This window comes from Lytechinus pictus, chromosome 14 (genome assembly GCF_037042905.1).
Source record: "Lytechinus pictus isolate F3 Inbred chromosome 14, Lp3.0, whole genome shotgun sequence".
Taxonomy (NCBI): Eukaryota; Metazoa; Echinodermata; class Echinoidea; order Temnopleuroida; family Toxopneustidae; genus Lytechinus; species Lytechinus pictus.
Window position 1 is genome coordinate 24180508 of NC_087258.1, and position 27378 is coordinate 24207885.

The 27378-nt window shown below is 35.7% G+C and overlaps 1 pseudogene; it reads left to right on the forward strand.

Moving 5' to 3' along the window:
- The first annotated feature begins 987 nt into the window (after nucleotides 1–987).
- On the forward strand, nucleotides 988–26878 carry LOC129276432 (lysophospholipid acyltransferase 5-like; annotated as a pseudogene).
- The last annotated feature ends 500 nt before the right edge of the window (nucleotides 26879–27378 follow it).

A 27378-nucleotide genomic window follows, 5' to 3' on the forward strand; every position in this document is an offset into this window, starting at 1 on the left:
TCAAACAAGTGTAATACACTCACCTGCATGGAAATTTCATTTAAAATGTAAGATTATGAAATATCAAAGTTTTGCTTAAAAATACCTTTATGCACATTCTAGATTGTTGATACCAAATGTTGATTTCTAATTTTTTTTTTATGAAATGCAATATTTTTACTCTTTATTGCAATGTCGACATACATGGCCATTTTCGTAATTTGTTCTGATTCAAAGAAGAATCTCCATCTTTAGTGTCAAATCTGCAAAAAGTAAAAATATTCTCTTAGCGTACGCAGTGGGGTGGTATACAGGGGTTAAAACACACCCCCCCCCCCTTAATTTTTTTTTGATACCTGAAACCCCTCCCCCCTAACATTTTTTTGAAGACCTTTTTTTTTTGCTTGTCAATTTTTTGGGGTAGGATACGATCTGAAATTGGTGGTGAAGACCTTTTATTTTTGTTTTTTGCTTGTCAACATTTCATTCAGCTTGAACCCCCCCCCCCTTAAAAAAAATCCTGTGTATATGTTATATACTGTCTAATTTAAATAATGAAATACAAAAGAATTACGTACATACATCATCATCAGCTCTCCTTTGCATAGATCAGACATGTCGTGCAATCTCAATGAAAATTAAGTGAAATTACATTACAGCTTTCTTATTTTACATCTGATTTTGAATATGTTCAGCATTGTGTTTCTTAGTAATATTTCAAATCAAGTTTGGGTAGACTTTTGGAATATAGGACTTAATTGTTTTGTTTGGGTGGACTTGATCGCCTTTAAATAGACAAATCAAATGACAAAAGTGGATATACATGCAGTTCTTTTTTGGAATGAACAGTTGTGGATTTGCACCAAGGTTTCTTTTCTCAACCTTCAAAAATAACTTTTCAATATGTATTTATAAATAAACAATTTAAAAATGATCAATATAGCTCATCAATATTACGACTAACGAACGTAGAGGGCAAAAATTTCTGAAGAATTTTGTTCACTTTCGTTCGTCCACAGCCGATCGACTCAGCTCAGCTCAGAAGATTTCGTTTGATTTCACAATGGAAGGAGAGGGATTATCCAATGATTTAAGCCTTTTAGACAATACAGTTCATGAGTTAGCACAACTGCTAGGATTTACAGACTCAACTCTGCGTTTTTTTCATCAGTGTTTTAATCGGTAAGGTGTTGTTGACTTGAACCTGGCTTGCGTGAAATGGTCCGGCTGAAGCTCGGCGGCTGCCCCGGATCTCTGGCGCCGGAGAGTGCGGGCTGCCCCAACTCTGAAACTCAGGCTCTCAGCTCGGCACTAGTGCACTTTCGCACCTGGAATTATGTTAGATTTAGAAGACTAATTTTACCTCGATTTCTGTCCGAAGTTACTGCCAAATATCTAATTGGTCCTTGAAGGCTTGATCCTTAAAGGCTTAACCTGAACAAAGACAAAAAAAGCCAAAGGTTTACACCACTCATGGGATCAATCATCAATGCATCTCGCGCGCGAAGGATTCATATGCACATGGTGCACGCGAATCTTTCACACACTTTTTACTAAAATAACTATGCCATTCCTTTTTAAATAATGTTTCTAATTGTGCTATGACACTTACCGAACCATATGGTTCGTTTCTTGACTTCTCTTTGGTGTGTTTTTTAATAAAATAAAAGCATTTTCTCGTGATCTTCACGTAGATGCCGCAGTATGATCGTGGATATCAACTTTTGCCTAAAGAGGGCCCGCAATATTATTCACAAGACGTTTGTTTACGATCTGCAGCTTGTACTGCTAGCTGCATTTTAGACGCTCAGCATTATTTTCCTGTTTCTGTTTTTTTTTTTTTTTTTGCTGTCAAGCGGTATTTTCGATTGTAGTGCCATCAGCGATGATGAAATGTAAAGAGTCGCCTTGAAATGAAGAAAATTGTGTCACATTAATTCGTTAGTTTGTTTCCTATTTTTTTTCTCACTTTTTTCTTCTTCCTCATCTATGATCAAAGGTGAATACCTTTTTTTGATATCTGTTCTAAAAGCTGGACATTTTGAATATTTTGTTCAAGTAAATAAATCAACAGGATAGTAATCAAAATGCGATAGAGCTGCCCGAGCTGAAAATTCTGATGATACAAGGACTTGAAAATAAAACATTCTGAGCACTTCTTATAACCATAATGAGGAGACATATATATATATATATGCAATAAGCTAACACGAAAAAAAGACGTTTTGGGGACTGTTGAATAAGAATTCATGAGTGGGATAGGTAACTATCTATTGTATTCTTGTTCGTTTTCTATTATTATTTGTGTGTTGTGTTTATTTATATATTTCCTATATATTTATTTTTCTTGAAGCACCAAAAGGTGGACATGTCCGCTAAAATGTATTAATGAAGTCACCATTATTATCATAAGCTAACGGATCAAAATGCAAGCGTGAAACGTGAGCTTCTTTTTTTTCTTAACGATTCAGTCTTAACGATACTTTTTCATCATATTTTAAAGGTGAATCTCATGATTCAAAATGATAAATGCTTGTCGCACGGGCAGAAATAGCGAGACCAACAGTTATTTTCAATATTCCGAACTGCATTCTGGACGTTGTATAAGCACATTTGTATAACAATTAAAATGGTGGGCCTTTTTACCTTACAAATTATGCGAGCGCTGAATTTTTGGACATTTAAACCTCAACAAATGGACATTCTAAGCATTTTATAAATATGAACAACATCATAAATGTCACTTACAAAAATGATGCCAGCGCGAAGCTCGTGCTTATAATTTTTGATATTGATGACAGGACTGTATCTAAATGAAAAATAATGCGAGCGCATTTGCGCTTAAGATTTGAATTTCGGACTTTATGAAAAGTCCGACAGATTACCTATACTTTTAAAAAAGGTATGACCTCCAGAATTCAAGCGCGAAGCGCCAGTAGATTTATGTTGAAGTATAAACCTAGAACAGGGACGTTGAACCTTTATAATCATGAAAAAGACAGTATTTTTATGAATAAGATATGGAAGTCCAATTTTGTTTTAGTGTTAATATTTAGATCTTCAAACTTGACATTTTCCTATCCCCTTCATCATTCTCTCCCTTTCCCCATTTTCGTTCTCCCTTCTTTTCTTCTCTCCCTTTGCCTTCCTTTTTTTCGCTTTTCCTTTCCCTTAAAGTTTTCTTTCCTTTCTCCCTTCCCTACTCTTTTCTTGCTCTTTCCATTTATCTTTCCCTCTCCCTTCCCCTCTTTCTTTCCTTTGTTTTCTTCCTATTTTATTGTCTCCTTTTCCCTCTCTCTCCTCTACCTTTCCCCCTCCCCTTTTCCTTTCCCTTTCCCTCTCCTTTTTTGTGCAAACATTAACACGAACATCTTGCTTCCTACACACACACACACACACACACACAAACGCCCGCAATCTAACACACGTAATGCGAAACGATCGGGACATTATCATTTTGTTCATATATATATATATATATATATATATTGAGAAAAAGAACAAAGAAAGCCGCTCCAAAGCATAGCGTTTTCTTCTTATAGAGAAAAAAGAAGAAAGAAATCCGCTCCAAAGCTTCACATATTTTCCGTTACGACGTTCCAGCCGTATTGATCTGCTAAATGAGCTGCAATTTTGGTGAAAAGCGGCCGCAGAGCGCTGTCCGACCATCGCATCTGCGCTAGCGCACCCGGCGCCCGTGCCGCCGGGCTAGCTGCATGCACGTATGGCCGTTCCATAGGGATGAATACGCAATCACACGCAGGCGACCCGTTCCAAGGACCCCCGTTTTCACAAACATTTGTCGTTCCGAAGCCCGTTCCGAGGCCGAGGACCCTCCTTTTTACAATAAGCCCGCTCCAAGGCCCCCGTTTTTGTCTTGCCCGTGGCACATACCCACTACTTTTTTGGTCGAGTGCCCCCCCCCCCCCTCCCCCCCCCCCGGGGCTAACATTGCCAGGTGTGGAAATGGACTAGTAGTACCACATATCCTATGCAGTACAGGCACCGGTCCAAAAAATTGAATTGTCCTAGAAAACAAGGATATCCTCATATTCATTAATCGCACTCAAAGTTTTCGGGGACGGAATGTGCACCAATTTAATTTTTTTCATTCCGTTGCACCATGTCGAAGTCCTTTTAATGACACACATTTGGTGTAGAAAACTTGCCTATTTTTTCCTTCTGGAATTCTGGCATTCACTTTTCTAGCTATATGGTGACAAAGTGAGAAAAAAAAGAAGGATAAGGTGAAGAAGAAGGAAGAGGAGAAGAAGAAGGAGGAGGAGAAGAAGAAGAACATGGAGGAGAATAAGAAGGAGGAGAATAAGAAGGAGGAGTAGAAGAAGGTGGAAGAGAAGAAGGAGGAAGAGAAGAAGGAGGAGGATGAGTAAGAGAGGCGAAAAAATAGAAGGTGGAGGAGGAAATGAAGACAGAAGGAGGAGAAAAGGAACAGAGAAAGTTTGTAGGAGGAAAGAAAAAGGGATAAGCAAAAGTGATGATGATGGATGATGGTGAATGGATTAATGAATGAAGATGATGAAGAATAGGAAAGGAGTGGAAAGAGATAAGTGTAAGAAGGATGATGAGAAGGGGGAAGAACTCTTTGGGAGGTTTTTTTTATACCGTCAAATGGTTGTCAAAAAAAAATCATGCTTTTAATGGTTGTTTGAGCAACATTTAAATGTTGTGACTCAGCCCTACATGTACATTTAATAGAAATCTTTTTGAAGCACTAAATAATGATTTTTTTTTGTTATAGGCCACAATTTTTGTTTCTGAGCTTCATTTTTTTAACATATCACAGACACATTAAAAAATGGGACCTTGAAACTCAGATGTGTAAGTGAAACCAATGTTTGCCTAAATGCCTTTAATTTAATCTGTTTTTTTTTTATTTTAGGTTATTTTCTGGCCTTCATACCAAGAAACCTTCTCTATCATGCTCCAGCCAATGTCCAGCATGCCTTCTACATTGCTCTTGGATTGGCCATATCATACTTTAACTTTGGTGAGTGTAATCTTGAACCTTGAAGTAACTCCAAAAAGTGTAAACGCTGTCCAGGGGCACGTAACACAAAACTTAGCATTGATCGTAGAACATGTTTCTATGATTGATTCCATTGACTACAACATACAATCAATCGGGAAAATCAAGCGTACGATTGATCGCTAACCTTTGTGTTACGGGACCCTGGAGAGGGTTGTGCTGGGTCAGCACTTCCAGTGCTTCAGGTGATGTGCTGTGGTGATCCTCTTATGATATTATTGGTGCACAGTCTACATATATACAGTTTGCTAGATGCAGTGTGCAGGTGGTGCGTAATTTAGTTTGGTACACTAGACTGCATATATCATTATTATGTCAGCATATTTTTTATCAAAGCAGATTTAAGACAAAATTCCTATACAAATCTAATTAAATAACTAGTGCAAATGTTTGATTTTATTCACAATTGGTTATTAATTTAAGTGTGGGCAAATGAAATGTGATTAAGTGGGCTGGATATAGGCACCAATGCCCCCCCCCCCTTGTTTATTTTGATGAGAATGTTGGCACACCTACAAGAAATTATAAGTAACAGGATAAGGTAGAATGGCAGTTTTGTTGAATTAGAAATTAAAAAAAAAGTAGTCCTTGAATTTAAAAGAAATTATTTGTGAATTTAAAATTTAAACATTTTGAATAATTTTATAGCCCATTCTAACAACTCCTTGATTTCCAATTACTAATTTTCTCCTGAACTACATGTGCAGTTAGTTTATTTAGTGTGTATGCAAAACAAGTGGACAAATTAACCTTACATGTATATCACTCACTGCATTTTATCTGTTTCTATTACCTGCACTGTTATTAATAAGAGGGTCAAGATGATAAAGCTTTTTTTAAAGCTAAACTAACTGTTTTTAGAATTGTGTAAGGCCTGGACTTCAAGCTTGTTAATTGATGCTGTGGTTATCTATTATCTAGATTTATAGTAGTAGAGTCTAAAGATCAGTAGTAATTAAGATGAGATAATAGATTATTTAACTTTATAAACACACAGGAGAGTACTATTGTTTGAACTTCACCTTTCAGTCACTGGAAGCTTTATCAATCAGATTTCACTCATTACATGTAGAATTTGAATTGATATTACTCTTAACCCTAATACATAAAACTTGATTACATGTAACTCTCATTTGTGCAGCTATTGAATAACACAGCTTGTTACAAAATCTATTGAAACGTATGTAGAACCCACAGAAAATACATGCACATAACATGGAAAATTTATGAGTGTATTTTACCTCTGATATGGCCCAATGGTCCTGCGCCATAAACAGTTTCTATAACAAAATTACTACCAGCCAAACAAATGAAGGATTTCAGTAGGTTTTAACTTTTATTGAAAATCTGTTATTACAAGTTTTAGAAAATGGGCCTTTGGGTTTCAGGACCTATATGTATCCAGTCGGAATACAGTAAACCATTAAATTCAAATTCAATGCGGTTTTATTTAACAATACTCATCAAAAAGTCAGAAGACTAACAATGTGAGTTTACATTTTTTTAAATACATAACAACAGAGGAATGAATAAATACATAACATGCAATGACCATTAAAGATGAAAAAATATATACATTATGTTTAAAATGCAATAATAGTATAAAAAGAAATAGAATGAGCAGATGCATGTAATAAGACAGATTTAATTTATATATTAAAAAAAAGAGCAGGCGAGGAGCAAGAAAGGGGAGCAAGAATGGCAAGAGTAAGCATGTGAAAAGGTGAGAATAGAGAGGGGGATGTAGCAAAAACAAAGGAAAGAGGGAAAAAAGGAAAGAAGGAGGACAAAAAGACCCACAAGTAAACAATAAATTGCAGATTACAAATATAAGAATTATGTGTAAAAAAAAAGAAAAAAAAGGAAAGTGACATGATGGCGATCATAATAGATGAGAGAGTGGGAAAGAGCAACAGGGAGACAGAGAGAGAAGGAGGGAGAAAGACAGAAAGAGAGAAATAGAATGTCAGACAGAATCTGAAAGAAGGACATCATATCTAATCATAAGTTACATTTAAGTAAACAAGATATACATAGAAAAAAAGGTAAGCATCAATAATGAATACTGGTCAGACACCAAATGAAAGGGAGAAATACAAAAAAATAACATTGATGATTTGCATTACTGATTTACATTACAACGCTGTCCAAAGAGAATGAAGCAAGTGGGAGTTTGATGCATTGATGGAAGGAAAACTATAGAAAAGGAGAAAGAAGCAAGAAAGCAAAAAAGATAGGGAAAGAGATAAAAAGGAGAAAAAAGGGGGAGAGAGAGACAGGAAAAGAAAAAGTACATCACATCCAGTTAGGGAATATTGCACAACAGGTACATGAAAATGTTAAAATGCCATCATAAAACTTATACAATACATGTGAGAGATAACTGTTTTAAAAATTACATTTTGAATACATTTGGGCAAACATTAAAATCAAAATCATCATCATCCCCAGGATGAGCAAAATGACAAGCACATGTGTAAATAGAGCTATCTGAAGATTTATATAAATGTAGCAGATAACAGTGTGATGAAATCAGAAAAGAGAAGTTGTAGAAAAGTGAAAGAAAGGGGGAGAGATCAAGGGAACAAGGAAAAAGAGAGGAGAAAAAGTGAGAGAAAGGAGAGAAAAAGAAAACATCACAAAGGAATATTGCACATCAAATGAGAGAAAAATAATTAATGCATACAGATAAAGTCTTAGATTAACCATACATGCGTTCAATAGGCTAGCAGGAATAACAATATAACTGAATAAATTGCACACAGTGAATTCACTGACTTTTTAAAGTTCGAATGAAATAAGGGATGGGGGGATTCCGATATCTGTCAGTTCTCATCCTGGGAAGGGACTTCAAACATTTTCAAAATAACTAAAATATATGGTTTACTTGAAAGGAGAAAGCTGTTACAAATTCAAAAAAGGAAAATTTAATAAAAAATCAATTACACTGTAGTTCGCAAAGCACAGTCATGTAATTTTTAAAAATGGTAAATGTTCACTATCTAGAATTGTTAAAGGAAAAATAATCCATCATGGTTGTTTGTTTTTAACAGGAATGCAGACATTGCATTTTATAATCACAGTAGTAGTGAACTACCTTCTTCTGACTGTGAGTGGAGGCAGTGTAACATCAGTGGTACTCTCATTCCTTTACAACATGGTAAGTATGCATTCTTGTTTTTAATGCAGAGCCCCATCTTACAAAGAGCTACAATTGATCCGATCAAACGTGACTCTATGGAAATCCAACAATATCATAAGTTTTTCGTTCGGAGATTTGTTTGATGTCCTTTGAAAAACAAAAAGAAGCATACCAAATTGTCAAGAAAACAGATAATGTATGGATATACATGTACATCATTTCTAGTAATTATTTTGAACAAACATGTATTTTAGATGTTGATGTCGATGGCTTTCCATAGTTGCGATAGATCAGATCAATCGCAACTCTTTGTAAGAAGGGCCCCTGGGTGTCATGTTCATTCAGAGTGGATCATAGATTGCTGACCTCCGACTTTGTGAAAAGCAATGGAAATGTCATTAATTTAGAGTTGTCCAATCATGGGGGAAACAACCTCAAGAAATTTTCCGGCCAAAGGCAAGCTAGTCCAGATTGGACGTTGATGTATGGAAGCTCTCTTTCCCAACGCTAACATAGAGGGCCTCCAGACACTCTCAATCCCTAACCCAGTGTTAATCCCCTCATTCTAGGAGGGGGAGAGGGAAGGTGATTGGCACTGAGTTAGGGATTGAGAGTCAGTCAGGAGTCCCACATGTAGACTTTCATGGTGTTGACCAAGCGTAACAACTGAAAATGATCTTTCTATAAAGTCAAGAAAGAGGTGAATATTCTTCATTTTCTTTATAGTTTACAACTATATCAAAACAATTTCAAGGAAATACAGAAAATAGATGGTCATTCCATGGATATATAAACACCCATTTATTATTAACATTTAAATGTTTTTCAAAATAAACATGATGACTCAGGCCTACTTTACTTATTAATTTTTACAGATATACTTCCTGATTGGGACAGTATCTGTCTCCGATGGTACACATGATGTCCTCTGGGACACACCTCATTGTATAATGGTGCTAAAGGTCATTGGAGTAGCGTTTGACCTTTATGATGGTCAAAAATCAAAGGTAAGCTGAGCAGTGTTTATAAACCATCTACTGGTATAGGGTATGAATGGAGGTAATGTGGTCATTTCAGTAGCTTGGATTCTTCATGATTGTTAAACATCGGAAGTTAAATATGAATACCAGTTTTGGTAAGAATTTAAAACAAGTTTGTACAGAATCCAATCAAATGACCACCCAAGTATATGATAGACATAAACTTTTAATAAAGAAAATGAAATGTGCTTGATATCAAGTATCTTGAATTTTGTTTGGTGTAGATAATCATTGCTGTTTCAATATGTGCTATGTATTTGAAATGACCTTGATCATTCTCTAATTATGTTTCAATTACTGTACTATTACATTATCTTTAAATTTATATTTTAATACTATATAATTATGATATAATTACTATATTATTCTCTTCTTTCTTTTATTCATCAGGATAAATTGAGTGCTGAACAACAGAAGTACTATTTGACTAGAGCTCCTTCATTGCTTGAGATGGGAGGGTTCTGTCTTTTCTTTGGAGGATTCTTGGCTGGTCCTCAGGTAATACATATATATGATGCAGTACTTTTCAATGCTTAACATAATAATGATGATGATGGTGATGATAATGGTGATGATGATGATGATGATGGTGGTGATTTCAGTTCTTGTATAGCATATATCACTCTGCACTTGCAAAGGGCTTGGATATTATTACCCTGGCTTTAGCTACTATGTAGCCATAGTAAACCAATTGCATCAACCATGTTTATCTAGCTTGTGTTTGTCACCATTCCTGCATTTGATTTTCCTCAAAAGATGAAATAGAGTTAAATTTGAATGCTACCACCTGGGTTTCTTGTATAAAAAGGATGCATTACCTGCACAAATATATTCTCATAAAGGGTGACAATTCGTGTGAATTCTTACACTCACAGAGTCACAGTTCACTGTGAAGTGAAAATGGATGGCCATATGCTGTGTAAGCTAGCCTGCTACATGTAGCTCTACATCCAGGGCACTAACATAAAGCTTAGTGATTGATCATGGAGCTCATTTTTTGACAATCGATCACACACAATAACCAGTAAAATCAGTGGTAGAGATCATCCTCACAATCAATTGCTATAAAGCTTGAGGTTACAGGGCCCTGGTTGCACAAATTATCCTGGGGTCTGTTGCAGAAAGGGTTGTGTTTATTTGCAACTAGAAAAATGAAGCTTTTGATTGGTTGAGAATCAAGCTGTGTTTGATTGCAACTCATTCTGCACTGGGACCCAGTTTCATAAAAGTTCCTTTTGTATAGTGATGATGAAATGAATGATTTTGATATATCTCAGGGGTGTGAGAATAGATTTCAGCTATTTTGGATTTAGATTTTCAGCTTCGTTTTCAGCTAATTTCAGCTAATTTCAGCTTTACTCTGTACAAAAGTATGGGTGCTCTATTTGATTTCAGTCATTTCCAACAATCCTCATTATTTTTCAGCTCTTTTAATTTTCAATCACTCACAACCCTGATATCTCTTTATTCAGTTCTCCATGCGGCTGTATCTTGACTACACCAACAATCGCCTTATTCCTGAATGGGAGCAGAAGCATCCATCCAATATCGGTTATTCCATCAATCGATTTTGCTTTGGTGCAATCTATGTGTGCGCAGGAATCGTTCTTAATCTCTTCATACCTGACTCACATTTCTTGACTGAACAGTTTGCGGTAGGCTCCTTTTCCAATATTTGTTCATGTTTAACTTTTGAATACCTCATGCATTGAAGATAAGTGAGGCTCTTTTTAAAATTAGGAATGATACAGTGTACATATGCTATTTTCATGTGTTTTGTTACTTGATATTTTTTAGTCAATTCTGTATATTCATCAACTTTTTAGAAAGTCAGACCCCCATGTTTTGTTCAATTAATGAACTGTTCAACTAGTTAAAGGGATGCTCCAGGCTGAAAATATTTATATCTCAATGAATAAAGCAAAATTCACAGAGCAAAATACCGAAAAAATTTCATCAAAATCGGATAACAAATAACAAAGTTATTGAATTTTAAAGTTTAGCAATATTTTGTGAGAACAGTTATATGCACGTCATCATGAATATTCATTAGGTGGGCTGATGATGTCACATCCCCACTTTCCTTTTTCTTATGTTATTAAATGAAATCATAATTGTTTCATTATTTTATTCATGTGCGAATAATATGTCTCCCTTATAATGAAATAAGTTGCAGCAATGAATATTTAATGCACAGAATCAGTTGTCAATACAGTGTATTTAGTTCTTGGAGAACAAAATTTGAATAAACCTAATTTCATATAATAAAATACAAAAGAACAAGTGGGGATATGCCATCATCAATTTGCTCAATGAATGTTCATGAAGACCTGAGAAAATGCAAAATTTTAAATAAATGTCATAACTTTGTTATTCCTTGTCCGATTTTGATCAAATTTTCAGTGTTTTGTTTGTCTGATTTTTCTTTATCTGTTCAAATCATATTAACATCAGCCTGGAGTACCCCTTTAAACTTTTTATATGAAGCACAAAGTGGAGACAAACATTATTTGAAGGAGATCGGACATAATTGAATTGCCCTCATGCATCTTGTCTTTCTTTGTATTTTTCTCCCTCTGTACTGATGCTCTCAGAGATAAGCCCAGAACTAGTATAAATCTGATAATGTATCATCCGGGGAATAACTGATGTATTTATTAAACAGATATATTGTATCAATAATTGTTTGTCATTCTATGATTTAATGGGAGTATCACTTGCGATTTTGAAAGTATGATGAATTACAGTTCTGGTATGTTCTTTCACTAGTCTAATCATGTACAACATTTTATTTTATTTCCCATTTAAGCAAACTTCCAAAAGTGTCTTTTAAGAATGATATTCTGTTATCTAACACCATGAATCGTCTAACTTCATGTCTAATGTATTTCATTTACAACACAGAGTAAAAGCCTTCTACACAAACTGTTAACGGTCTATCTATGGGGGACGTCATACAGAACAAGATATGGAGGTGTTTTTCTTTTTGCGGTGAGACTCTGTTGATTTCAAGTAGTTTATTTATTGATTTGTTCTTTAACAAAACCTCAATTTTTTAAGTCTTAACCATAACAAGAAGGATTTTCTATCCTGATTGGTATTGCTGATGGTGGGCATGATGCTCAAGGCAAAACTGAAGAAAAACCTTTTTTCTGATACACCGTGTACATGTGTATGAAGGGGTGTTTTTCCTGACTGGTATTGATCACAGCGGCCTTCACACTGAAGGTAAAACTTTATAAAAATGAATTTATTGATGCACCCTGTATAGGAAGGTGTATCTATCCTGACTGGTATTTCTTATAGTGGCCTTGATCCTGAAGGCAAATCTGAACAATTTTATTTTTATTGGAATACCCTGTATAAGAAGGCATATCTTTCCTGACTGGTATTGCTTTTAGTGGTCTTGATGCTGAAGGCAAAGATGAATACAAATGTATTTATTGATACACCCTGTATAGGAAGTTGTATCTATCCTGACTCGTATTTCTTATAGTGGCCTTGATAATGAAGGCAAATCTTAATTATTTTTTTTATTGGAACACCCTGTATAAGAAGGCTTATCTATCCTGAATGATATTGCATTTAGTTCCATTGATAACAGATTTTTTTTTATTGATACACCATTATAGGAAAGAGTATGTATCATGACTGGTATTTCTTAAAGTGGTCTTGATGCTGAAGGCAAAGCTTAACCAAATGTTTCTTTTATTGGAACACTCTGTACAGGAAGGAGTATGTGTCATGACTGGTATTTCTTATAGTGGCCTTGATCCTGAAGGCAAATCGTAACAATTTGGGTTTTTTTAATTGGAACACCCTGTATATGAAGGCATGTCTTTCCTGACCGGTACTGCTTTTAGTGGTCTTGATGCTGAAGGCAAAGATGAATAAAAATGTATTTATTGATACACCCTGTATAGGAAGTTGTATCTATCCTGACTCGTATTTCTTATAGTGGCCTTGATAATGAAGGCAAATCTTAATTATTTTTTTATTGGAACACCCTGTATAAGAAGGCTTATCTTTCCTGAATGATATTGCATTTAGTTCCATTGATAACAGATTTTTTTTTATTGATACACCATTATAGGAAAGAGTATGTATCATGACTGGTATTTCTTAAAGTGGTCTTGATGCTGAAGGCAAAGCTTAACCAAATGTTTCTTTTATTGGAACACTCTGTACAGGAAGGAGTATGTGTCATGACTGGTATTTCTTATAGTGGCCTTGATGCTGAAGGCAAATCGTAACAATTTGGGTTTTTTTAGTTGGAACACCCTGTATATGAAGGCATGTCTTTCCTGACCGGTACTGCTTTTAGTGGTCTTGATGCTGAAGGCAAAGCTTAACCAAATGTTTCTTTTATTGGAACACTCTGTACAGGAAGGAGTATGTGTCATGACTGGTATTTCTTATAGTGGCCTTGATCCTGAAGGCAAATCGTAACAATTGGGGTTTTTTTAGTTGGAACACCCTGTATATGAAGGCATGTCTTTCCTGACTGGTATTTATTATACTGGCCTTGATGCTGAAGGCAAAGCTTAACCAAATGTTTCTTTTATTGGAACACTCTGTACAGGAAGGAGTATGTGTCATGACTGGTATTTCTTATAGTGGCCTTGATGATGAAGGCAAATCGTAACAATTTGGGTTTTTTTAATTGGAACACCCTGTATATGAAGGCATGTCTTTCCTGACTGGTACTGCTTTTAGTGGTCTTGATGCTGAAGGCAAAGATGAATAAAAATGTATTTATTGATACACCCTGTATAGGAAGTTGTATCTATCCTGACTCGTATTTCTTATAGTGGCCTTGATAATGAAGGCAAATCTTAATTATTTTTTTTTATTGGAACACCCTGTATAAGAAGGCTTATCTTTCCTGAATGATATTGCATTTAGTTCCATTGATAACAGATTTTTTTTTATTGATACACCATTATAGGAAAGAGTATGTATCATGACTGGTATTTCTTAAAGTGGTCTTGATGCTGAAGGCAAAGCTTAACCAAATGTTTCTTTTATTGGAACACTCTGTACAGGAAGGAGTATGTGTCATGACTGGTATTTCTTATAGTGGCCTTGATGCTGAAGGCAAATCGTAACAATTTGGGTTTTTTTAATTGGAACACCCTGTATATGAAGGCATGTCTTTCCTGACTGGGATTGCTTATAGTGTCCTTGATGCTGAAGGCAAAGCTTAACCAAACGTTTCTTTTATTGGAACACTCTGTACAGGAAGGAGTATGTGTCATGACTGGCATTGCTTATAGTGGCCTTGATGATGAAGGCAAAGCCGAGTGGAAAGGAAGTGCAAACATGAATGTGTACGATCTTGAGACTGCCACTAACTTCAGGGGTTTAGTGGCCAATTATAACATCCATACAAGCAAATGGGCTGGAAGGTAAGATAGATATGATATTGAAATAGTACAGTTGACATTATAGTACAAGGTGTTTCAAAAAATATTGTCCCCCCAGAATGATACCATGTGCATCGATTCACTTTTGAGATCATTAAGTCTTTATAGATGTAATGTGACCACATTACTAAACAGTCATTATTTGTATATTCATATGTTGTATACATATTTATTTATATAAAGACTTGTATTTAAAGGAGAATGAAACTCTTGGAGCAAGTTAGCTTTTGTGAAAGCAGAAAAATCAAAGAATAAGATCAACCAAAGTTTGATTAAAATAGGACTAGCAATAGAAGAGTTATGAGCATTTTGAATGTCGAGATCACTAATGCTATGGAGATCCTCCCATTGGCAATGCGACCAAGATCTATGATGTCACAGATGAACAACTCTCCCCTTTTGGACACTGAAAATATACCCCAAAACATCTCTTTTTGCTCATTCTAATCATATGACAAACGATTCATCAATGATATAATGTTGTGAAACCTCTGTACTTGTCCTCTCATAAAGAGAACACCTCACCTTGTGATAGACTCTATAAAAGTGAGAATATAAGTGAAATTAGTACTAAAGTAATGAGGGAGTTGTACGTGTGTGACATCACAGATCTTGGTCGCATTGCCAATAGGAGGATCTACATGGCATTAGTGATCTCGACATTCAAATGCTCATAACTTTCTTATTATTCATTCAATCTTCCTCAAACTTTCTACGATATGTTTCTTTGATTTTTCTCTTTGATATGGATTCAGCTGGTTTCAAGGGTTTCATTCTCCTTTAATAGTTAATGAAAAGTATAACTTCCAGAATATTTTGAGAATAATTTGCTAATCAGAAATATGAAATTTGTTTAATAGTAATAATGATAATAAGTGTAGTTCTCTATATGTTTTACAATTATGAATAAACAAGACAAATATATAATTTACCACTTCAGGCCATGTAACAAGAAAGTTATTACAAAAAGACAGTAAAATGATTAATCAATTATAACAATAACATAGGCCAGAATATAACCTTATGTACTTATACGTTGGTCTGTGAAGAAAATAATGTTGTTCTTTCCCCGGTATTGATTTGTCTGTTTCCTTTTCTCTTTTTTTTCATATAGATGTGTGTATAAGCGTTTGAAATTCTTGGGGAATCGCCATGTATCTCAGTTTGTGACTCTGATGTTTCTTGCCGTATGGCATGGGATGTACATCGGTTACTTCCATTGCTTTGCATTCCAGATATTCACATTAACCTTTGAAGAACAGGTGAGTCAATGGGTGCTTTCAGAAGTTATCACCACATGTGATAGATAGCACTATCAATCACCAGTGGTGAACAGTATTACATGTATGTCATTCAGACGTTAGTTATCATCACTCACGATGGATAGCGCTAACAATCCCCGGTGGTGATCGGTAATATGTCATTCAGACGTTATCATCACTCACGATGGATAGCGCTATCAATAACCAGTGGAGATCAGTAATATGTCATTCAGACATTATCATCACTCACGAGAGATAGCACTATCAGTCACCAGTGGAGATCAGTAATATGTCATTCAAACATTATCATCACTCACGAGAGATAGCACTATCAGTCACCAGTGGAGATCAGTAACATGTCATTCAGACATTATCATTACTCACGAGAGATAGCACTATCAGTCACCAGTGGAGATCAGTAACATGTCATTCAGACATTATCATCACTCACGATGGATAGCGCTAACAATCCCCAGTGGTGATCAGTGTCGTGTCATTCAGACATTATCATCACTTACGATGGATAGCGCTAAGAATCCCCAGTGGTGATCAGTGTCGTGTCATTCAGACGTTATCATCACTCACGATGGATAGCGCTAACAATCCCCAGTGGTGATCAGTGTCGTGTCATTCAGACGTTATCATCACTCACGATAGATAGCACCATCAATCACCAGTGGTGATCAGTAATATGTCATTCATACGTTATCATCACTCACGATAGAAAGCACTATCAGTCACCAGTGGTGATCAGTAATATGTCATTCATACGTTATCATCACTCACGATGGATAGCACTAACAATCCCCAGTGGTGATACATACACATTCTACATATAATAAGAGTAATAGCTGAATTGATTTCTCAATGAATGTTCATCAAACTTATCGCATGAATCTTCTTCTTTTTTTCTTTGCATTTTGTGTTTGTTATCTCTTTAGTGGCTGAAAATATGGAAACGGCTTGGTTTGGGGTTCATTATGTCTAATCCTGTCGTATCGGTGCCGGTGATGATGATGTGTAATGTATTCGCCATGACCAGCTTTTCGTATGCTCTACTTAGCTTCCAGCTATCAAAATGGGCTTTGTTTAGCCAGGTAAGCCTTTACAATGGGTGATTTCAAGTTCAGTGTTGACCTTTTGGTGTTGGTTTTAGGTCAATTTTTACACGATTATAACACCAAACATAAAATGAAGATGGTCCCGAAAAGTCACTCACTAGTTGTTGAGATGTCAGTATTGTGATCTGGAACAGTTTTACAAACTCTGAAAAAGTTTTGGAGCTAGGGGAAGCAATCCAAATTCCAACACCAAAGCCAACACCGGACTTGAAATCACTCAATGCAGTGGCAGATCTAGGCAGGGAGCAAGGGATTTGCACCTTGGGGGGTTTCACAAAGATATAAGCATGACTTCTAGTCCTACTAAATTCTTGTGAAACACCCCCTTGCTCTGTAGTTTGAGATTCATCTATTAAACATACATGTTAAATATAAATACCCGTTGTGGTAACAGTAACAATCTCAAAATGAGTTTGAGCAGAATCCAATAAAATGACCACCCAAGTGCTTGTATGTATAAATAACAAATATGTGCCAATTGGCTCTGGAAAAAAATGTGTAATTACTGAAAATGAGCAAAATAAGCATGGAATTTCATAAAATATTTGGTATTTTTCCAAGCAATATTAACACACTGTCCCACATGTGCCTTTTTGTGTTAGTTATCATCTGAATGATCGGTTTCGGCCAATATTTCATGATTTCATTTCACAAAGATGAGTTGATTTCAATGTACCAGATCTGGATCTGTGATCACACGGTGGTAATCTTGATTTCAAAAGCTTTCTCATGAAATAATTGTTTGCTGCAATTACTTTATTTTACCTTCAATATAGCCAAATCTAAGAAAATTGTCGTGCTGTGCACCCCCTCTATTTCAAAATCCTGGCTCCACCACTGTGATGTACAGTATTCTCTAAGTACACACAGTGTACAGTTGTGTTAACAATCTAAAACGAGATCAACCAGAATCCAGTAAAATGCCTCCCCCCCCCCCCCCATTGTTTGTATAAAATAAAAACCTGTGGTAGAAAATGTGCTGCAATTGTTGAGGAATTGACAAAATAAGCATTAAACCAGGTGTCGGGTCTTTTTCGAAGCAATACATATACAACAAATGCACTGCCCCACATGTGTGATCTTCTGTCTGATAATTTTTCAGCTTAAGATTTTATCATTTCACAGTTAGGTCTATAGATGTAAAATAACAATAATCTAGATTTATGATGATAGATTGACAACCCTGAAGATGTCCTCATTAATTCACTTTTTTTCTTCAAAAATTGGTGCATATAATCATGTAGCTTTAATGGAATGAAATAGATAATGATATATATATATATATATCTAGCCATTGAACCTGTAACTTATACCCTTTTCATATTACCAAACACACTATAAGGGGAAGACTGGACAGTACATAGAGCGCGCAATGAAACACTCTGGAAGAACGCGCCAGAGTGTTAAGTAAAACTTTTGCCAGCCTTCGCATATCACCATTTTGGGTTGTGTACAAAGCATATGAGGGAAATGGTGGAGGAATAGACAATTTTTACATTAAAAAAAAAATTCTCAAATTTTTTTCTTTCTAAAATTGCAAATGAATATACATGTATTCTAGAGGTTTCTGGGTCCTAAAATGTGGAATTATCCGCTTGCACCCTCTCCCAAATCCCCTCTCTCATTTTCCCCATATGTTTTATACACAGCAGCCGTACCGCTGTGCGAAGATTTATTTACTCAACGCTGTTGGGCACCCTTCCCCATGAGCGAAACCAAGGGTTTAATCGAACCGCCGAAGTGTCCCATCTTCCCCTTGTAGTTTCTTTGATATTATTACCAATGTTTTTTATTTGTCTTCAGGTCTATGCCTCTATGTACTACATAGGACACGTCTTTTTCATCGGCTGGCCCATTCTCTTTGCCTTTATCATGAAACCAGTACTACTCAGCAGCAAATCAAAGTAAGTTAAGGGAATGTCTATCTCAGATATTAAACATGATTTCAGGGGGGGAGGTACATTGGAAACTATAGTACGCTACCCGCTTTATAGGCAGTAAGCTGAATCCAGCTCCTTTAACCCTCAATCTCCCGGGGTATTTTGATTCTTGTCATTCCCGGGGGGGGGGGCCATTATGGCCCCCCCTTAAGATCTCGGCCGCTGATCGCTCGAGCGACGCAAAAATTTGCACGCTGGTTGTGTGCGATGTAATCTACAAGGCTGTATGGTAAAATTTTCCAAAATAATGAGATTTTATTTTTATATGAATTAATTATGCTAATTTATGCATAAATCATACTTTTTGCTCTAATTCACTAAATAAAGCTCCTAGATTGCTAATTTTTGGTTAAAATATTCTTTGTAGCATTCTTAACAATCGCAATTAAAAAAAACTTCAGTTTGGAAATCAATTTCTTATGTATTTTATTGTTTTATGAATTTCCTATGTATTTCCTTGTTTTTTTTACATTTTGTTTTTTTATTGTTTTTTCAATGGAAATCGTTCCAGACTTAATTCTGATCATAAGCAGGCAAAATTAATTAAATTCAATCAGTAAAAGTAGAAATAATGATACATTTATGAATTTTGGCTAAATACACAATTTGCATTGGATTTGTACATGAAATCACGTTTGTGAGCAATTTTGGGTCTGACATGCACTTACATAATGTTGCGTAATGTCGTAACCGCGTATCCGGTCGTCACAAATTTGGTCTCAAAATTTGCGCGAGACTTCAAAGTAAAAAGTCAGTGAGCGGCGAGGTAAAAAAAAATTGTGCAGCGGATATATCGCGAAAATTGTCGAGGGGGGGGGGCCATTATGGCCCCCCCCCCCCCCCCCGGGAGAATTAGGGTTAAAGGGAAATCCAACCCAAATTAAAACTTGTTTTTATAAGGAAAAGACAAATCTGACAAGTTGATATGTGAAAGTTTGAACAATATTGGACAAACAACAAGAAAGTTATGAATTTTTAAAAGTTGTAAATCTTGGTAATCACTATACCCATGGAGACTTCAAAGTGGCCGCATATGGAATGTCATAGTGATGCAAGGCAAGGACTACTCTTTCATGTACTCCAATACATATTATGGCTAAAATGTCATTTGCAGAGCTGCCAACCATTACGTTTTTGCCGTAATCATTACGTTTTTTCATTCAAATTACGGCATTATGGTTTTTCTTTTCAAATTACGTTTTTTGACAATTTTGATAATGTGTGTACATAATTGTATGTATGTGGAGTGCGTGTTGAGCCCACTTTTCTAGTTCAGTGGTTGAGCCCGAGATGAGCCTGGTATTTGCGCGTGCGTAGTCGCCCGCCGGCCGGTTTTCGAACGCACTTTAATAATTTGATAGCGTGCACGTACATATACGTTAGTTGAATATGCGAGCGGCATGCATGGTACGAATCGCGATGTATAGCGATTGGTAAATACGTCTGTAAGGATGATGACGTCATCCAAGATGGCAACTTACGATGACAAACGAAAGGATCGAGGATGATTATGTTTTGATCATCATTTGAAAGGAAATAACAGTAACTGCGGTCTAAGGTACGATATTTCTGAATTTTATATATTTTATCTTAAATTTGCATGTAATTTCTTTCCTATAAAGTGATGTTTTATGTACAAAAAAACGATCCGAAAATCAGATTTCAGAATTTAGATCTAACGTTACTGCTAATACGTTGTCTTTACGCACGGGCCAACACTCTTCAGGTGATCGAGCCAACGTTTGTTCTTGCAGCGCAGAGCGAGGAGTACGATGAATTGGGTAGGGTAATTCCCAAATGTAGTAAGAGAAGAGTCCATTTGTAATGGAGGGGGATTTGGAGGTTTGAGGGAAATTATCATTCCATTTGCAAAATTTTACAAAAATACTCATCATATATATTAAAGATTGAATCATCAAAAGATATTTTTCATATACTTTAAAATTAATTTTTGTGATAAAGAAATGAAATTTTGAGGCTATTTTCTTGAATTGATTAATATCAATTCCCTTCGGATAACGGTACTGTCTGGTTAATTTTCATCAACTCGTAATCGTATCAAACAAATACGATGAATTCGGCTTTGAAAAGACCTGGAAAGCTCTTCATTGTCCCTTGAAGTAATAATTCTGGGTGATATTCAACATTTATTGATAGTTTCACATGATTTATACTAGAGAGATGTCCTACTGCCTTTGTAATTCATTAAAAAAGTCGGCACTTTAGCATTCAGTTTAGCAGGAATGGGAAGATTTCTTCCCCGGTTCTGGCGGCCTAGATGTCTGCTCTATAGTGCCGTCACTGCTGGGGATGATTGAGTGTGCGTGCAGTGTGATTGAGGCTGAGCTGTGCACATCGTGAAGTGATTTACGACGGGACTTTTGTGGAATGATTTCAACTTCTTATCTATAGATCTATTTGAATTTGAGATTAGATTGATTTATGAATAATTTTTCTATATTTGTGGAATGTTACATGTACACTTCCATTTTATGACACTTTAATTTTAAAGGGTACTGTTTGGCAAAAACAATGTTACTTGGGAAGAGAAGTCTGAATTGATGTCAACTTTTTTTTTTTATTTCTCTTAGTCTACAATTTGGTAGTTTTGTCAGGAAACTCAACATAAAACAATTAATTATTTTAGAAGTGGAAAGGAAGCCCCAGAAAAATGGGGCCCTAAAAATGTTCACCAGAACTGATTTTGGTGCCCCTGAAAGAATTTTTTCTCGACAGATCTTCACTTTGATAAGTGCCGGAGTAGGTTGCACTACAAAATGAAAGGCCTACTTGTCATTTTTAGAAAAATTTGCCTAGGTGCCCATTTGACTAGAATAAAAGTGGCCTTCATGTCCTTTAGAATGGCCTTGATACCCCTTGAAATTTTGGGGCATCCAAGGCCACTTTGCCGGTTGCCCCAAGCTGAAAGTGCCCATTTGAAAATGGCCTTGCCCCTCTCAATTCTTAATTCAAGCCCTGCTACTGACTTAATTAAAATAAGGGTCCAATTTGTAACGCTCCGTTACTTAGCCCAGACTAGGCCTAGAGATTAACTTTTTTTAAATTGTTCACTGCATACATACTTTTTGCATTGGATGTTTGTCGCATGTCGTTTTAAGGTTCGTTTTAACACATTCCTTTTTTTTGTTGGAAATTCCTTTTTTTGGCCATAATGATTCCTTTTTTTGCTTGCACAAGGTTGGCAGCTCTGCATTTGTCCTAAAAGTTTTATTTCAAATTATATTTTTCTTTCATGAGGACATAAAACAATATACTACCTGGGTTATATTTAGATTACTGCCCCAGGGGAATGGGTACTTAGGAGAAAACCACAAATCCCTGATAATAAAGTACATGACCTATGGGAAAGTTGTCCTTGCCCCTTGTCATAATTTACTTCCCCAGTTGCCAATTTGAAATCTACATAGTATTAGTGATCTCAATTTTAAAACAGCTATAACTTTCTTATTGCTTGTCCGATTTCTTTCAAACTTTCACCATTCTGTTTAATTTATTTTTCTCCTTCCCAACACAACATTTTATGGCCAAGGCTGGATTCCCCTTTAAGTTTATTTTGGTGCGATGGTTTCATGTTTTTCATATAAAATACTAAAATTTTCATTTTTATTTTCTTAGTCAAACCGGACAAATTTCAAAACTTAACAAGAAATGGTAATTTATTTCTGTAATCATGTGTTAAGGCTATATCTAAGTATTTTAAGTATTTTTTAACATTTCAAAGTATTTGATGACATTTTTTCAATGGCTGTCTGTTCAGAATGTTTCGGTGCCACTTGCTAGCCTGCATATGCCAACTCAACCTTAATAGAGAAGACAAGATCATATGTATACATTTACATGTCATGCACCTGTAATGTTGATTTTGAATAATGAAATTCATGTGGATTCTTTATTTATTGAATGAATATCAAAAAGGAAATATTTGTGCCCAAGTAGGTACATGTAATTCTGCCAGAGTCAAAACTTTTTGGAACTCAGAAATCTGTTCGACTGTTCACGAAATTTGACATTTACATATAGCAAATGTTATGAATCATCTGGCCTTAAAATTGCTTCGTCTTAGAAGAATATTCGTCCTTAGAACGTTGACGTACGCAGAATTGGTTGTACATAACAATATGGTTTCTACATGTTCTTATCATTTCCCCTCTCCCTTTTCAGAGTTGCAGAAGGAAGTAAATCCCAGTGAGTGATAGAAGGCAAATACATTCAGTGGCAAGGCGAATGAACCATATTATCTACATGCCTCCCTTTGGCACTTAACAACAACGGCCTTGGATAATATTATCTATCCCCAGTGGCGATAGCTAGATCACACATGTGAATGCATGCTCCTATTTCTTGAGTAACGATTGATCATCACTCACGGACGCATCTATGCAGAGCTGCCAACCAGTACGATTTTGGCGTATTTAGTATGTTTTTTCTTTTAAAAATATGATTTTGTAAAAATTAAAAAAAATCGTAATTTACAGAGAAAAATCATCTCTATATGTTTCTATTTCATAAAACTTACACAAATATGGTTATTGGATCAATTTCAGGTAACTTTTTTCAATCATTTTGTTAAAACCAGGGTGAGATATACATGTTTCAATGTTTTTTTGTTTTTTTTCATCTGCAAGAGCAGTGCGCATTTTAGCTTGCATGCAGCTTGAGCGCCGCAGTGAGCACACGCGCCACACATTTTATTATGAAATACAGTTTTTTGGGGAAAAATACAGTTTTTTTATCACAGAATACAGTTTTTCATTCCCAGAGGTTGGCAGGTCTGCACACATTCAGTAGCAAGGCGAACGAGCCATAATCTACATGCCTCCCTTTAGCGCTTTACAACAATGCCCTTGGATGATATTATCAATCCCCGGTGGTGATAGCTAGATGAGTATTGATCGATTATCACTCACGAATGCATGTATGCTTTGGATAAGAAGTTACCACATGTGAATGCATGCTCCTTTTTCATGAGTAACGACTGATCGTCACTCACGAACGCATTTATGCTATGGATAAGAAGTTTCCAAAATGTTTGAATTACATGTTACTGATGACCACTTGGCAGATCTTACTAGATAGTTTGTGATACATTGGACGCTTAATTGCAATGTGGCATACTATACTTCGTCATTGGCAACGTGTTTGTGAATTGTACTGCATTGTACGCCACAATGATGCTGACGAGGTACGTGGAACATATATTTATCACGAGTTAGAACGTTTAAATTTACAGATCACCTCTTGTGATTGATAGCACTATCCGTCATGCCGAGTGATAAATAATGCCTGAATGATGTGTTTATGTGATCCACCAGTGCTTGATAGCGCTGTCTGTCACAAGTGGTGATAACAGTAAAGGACATGTTACCGATCACCACTGGTGATTAATACTGCCCTTCTTTGGCAAAGGTAGCAAGTGACACATCAGTTAAATTTGAGTTATTGCTGTTTCTGAAACACCCTTTGTATGTTGCACGTTCAGGCAAAATTTGGGGAAGAACGGTTCTATGGAAAAATGTTAAATAAGATATGCTGTTAAATTGCATTGACGCCCATGTAAATGATGAACACACATTGCTCATTTACAACAAATGATACTTTGGTAACTTGCTTCCTTTTGCCAAAGTATGGCAGAATAATGCTATCCATTGAGAGCGATGATAACGTCTGAATAACATATTACCAATTACCACTGGTGATTGATGATGCTATCTATTGTGAGTGATGATAATGTGTGAATGACATGTTGCTGATCACTATTGGTGATTGTTATTTATATGACAACTAGATAGATCCTTGTCATTTGATTGGTAGGTCGATATCAATCATTCAGCCCATTTTACAATGACGTCATCAACCATGCAATTTTAGATGCATTCATCGTGCAACTTTGGATCCATACAATTTTGTCCATTGCATGAGCGCACCCAGACTGCAGGCACCACTCGTGTTTGCAGCGCGCATGTTGTTTGTACGCGAAAATCAACAGACTGAGCTCGCACTGCATGAGCATATTTTGCATCGAAATTCACAAATTTCATATGAAAAAGAATCTATATTTAGGTGTCATATAAACCAAATAATGAATGATCTTCATTCGGTGAAAGTTGAAATGAATGATCCATTCAACTCGGCTACGCCTCGTTGAATGGATCTTTTCATCTTTCACCTCATGAAGTATTCTGTCCATTGCACTCATTCATTATTTGTATACTGAAACTGCCATTGGTTTTACATAAATTTTAACCTGAAGTCCTCTACTTTCACATATATACTGTATATGCCTTGACAGTTTAATTGTACCAAAGATATAGAAATTATTTTACAACAGTACAATATAATGTTATAATTGATGACTCCCTGTATAAACTTGTAGTGATATTGTTCCAAAAGAAAGTCGGTTGCATGCAATAGATGACTTAAACATAATGAGTGGTTAATTGTAAGTTGGTAAGATTACGGAAATTACTCAATATCACTCCATATGCACCTGATGAATGTAAGCTATATTTGATTGATGTGCCATTGAATTAATGTTATACAGTATTGTTGATATTCAGATGTAGATTTTTTGCAGTATTAGAAATATTTGTTTGTCCGTGCTATGTGAAAGGAGAGATGCCTTTCCTGTTCACCAAACGTCTTTTGAGCATTATGTTTGCTACAGTATATCCTCAATTTTTGTGGCTATTCTTGGTCACGTGTGTTACTGAAAGTATGAAAAATCTTGATTATGATTAGTTATAAATCTAAATTTTTTTAAAGATTTAGTAATTCAAAGGTACATTCATTCATGTATGTTTAGTCAGCTATCACTTGGAAATATTTTTTGCTCTCTCCAATATGCAGGTTCAAGGTCAGAGGTCAAAAGAAGTGGGTCATGTGTGTGACTTCCCCCAGAAGCATGATTTTGAAAGTTTTAATTTCATTCGGAAATACCTGTGAATTTCAAAATGAAATTAACCTCTTGAAAATCATAATAACTAGTTATAAATATCTAAATTTTTAGATTTATAACTAATTAAAGTCAAGATTGTCATAATTTTGGTCACACACGTGACCAAGGATGGCCCTTTTATGGCATCACTGATACTTTCAGAATGGTTGTTTGAATATTTATTTGTTGAAAAACATTTTTATTATTTTTTAATGATGAGATGATGTTCATGTAACATTCATGGGAATGCATAGGCCCGTATTCTGAAGTCGGGTTTAACTTAAACTCAGGTTTAAAGTTGTGTTTTAAGTATGGATAGCCAATTGTTACATAAATCACTAACAGTATAGATATCATATTACAGCTCATTTGGCTTTCAAATCATTCATTATTGTGTAGGAAGTATAAATAGAGTATTGTCTGCACCATCGATGAATCAGGAAAGAGCACAGTAAACTTAAGAAAAATACAACTTAATACAAAATTTTACACTTTTGGCTTCCCATAATTAGAGTTAGACCACGGTCTAATTTAACCCTGACTTCAGAGTACGGGCCATAGTGTTTAAATCTGCGTCACTCTTGTTTGATTCCTGTAACATGTAAATTACAGCTGTGTAGTGCCATCAACAAGCATGCTGTTCATATCAGTGTATTAACAATTAATATGTGACCCATGACCTTGACATTTACCCTGTATCGTATTGCTGCTTGATCATAATGGATTTAGCTGATTTTGCAAGAATCAACACACCATTGCTGACAAGAATGAAGTAATCATTTTATCTCATGAAGAAACAGATGATATGATTCCTCAAATTTCAGTTCCCAAAATTTTTGAGGTGTAATTGTTATTCCTTCATATATTGGCATCAATTAACAATATATTAATGTTCTGTACAAATGACAAATATTATATTTACCAAATTATATTGAGTACAGGTACTTCTGCTTGAAATACTAAACCAAAGAAATAAAAGATACATGTGTATGCAAATGTGTATGAAATATATTTTCTAAATATATTTTCAGAAATATGGAGGAAATCATATTAGGATATTTTTTTTTGGGGGGGGTTATAATTCCCACAATTTGTAATAGCTATCAAAGTTACAAATAATCATAAGATCGTTGTGAAACAGGCCCCTAGTGCCCATACAAATTATATTAAAGAGTTTTATTGTATTTAAGATGTGATGGTGATGACATATATTTATTGTGGGTGCGTCGTGGTCGAGTTGTTCTGACTCTCGCCTTTGAAACAGAGGGTCGGGTTTCGAATCCCAGCCTTGGTGTGTTTTCCTTCAGCAAGAAATTTATCCACACTGTGCTGCACTCAACCCAGGTGAGGTGAATGGGTACCCGGCAGGAGTAATTCCTTGCATGCACTGAGCGCCGTTGATGGTAGCTCGAGCTAAAGCCGGGGTAATAATAGCAGCGCTTTGTATCCTCAGGCAAAAAGTGCTT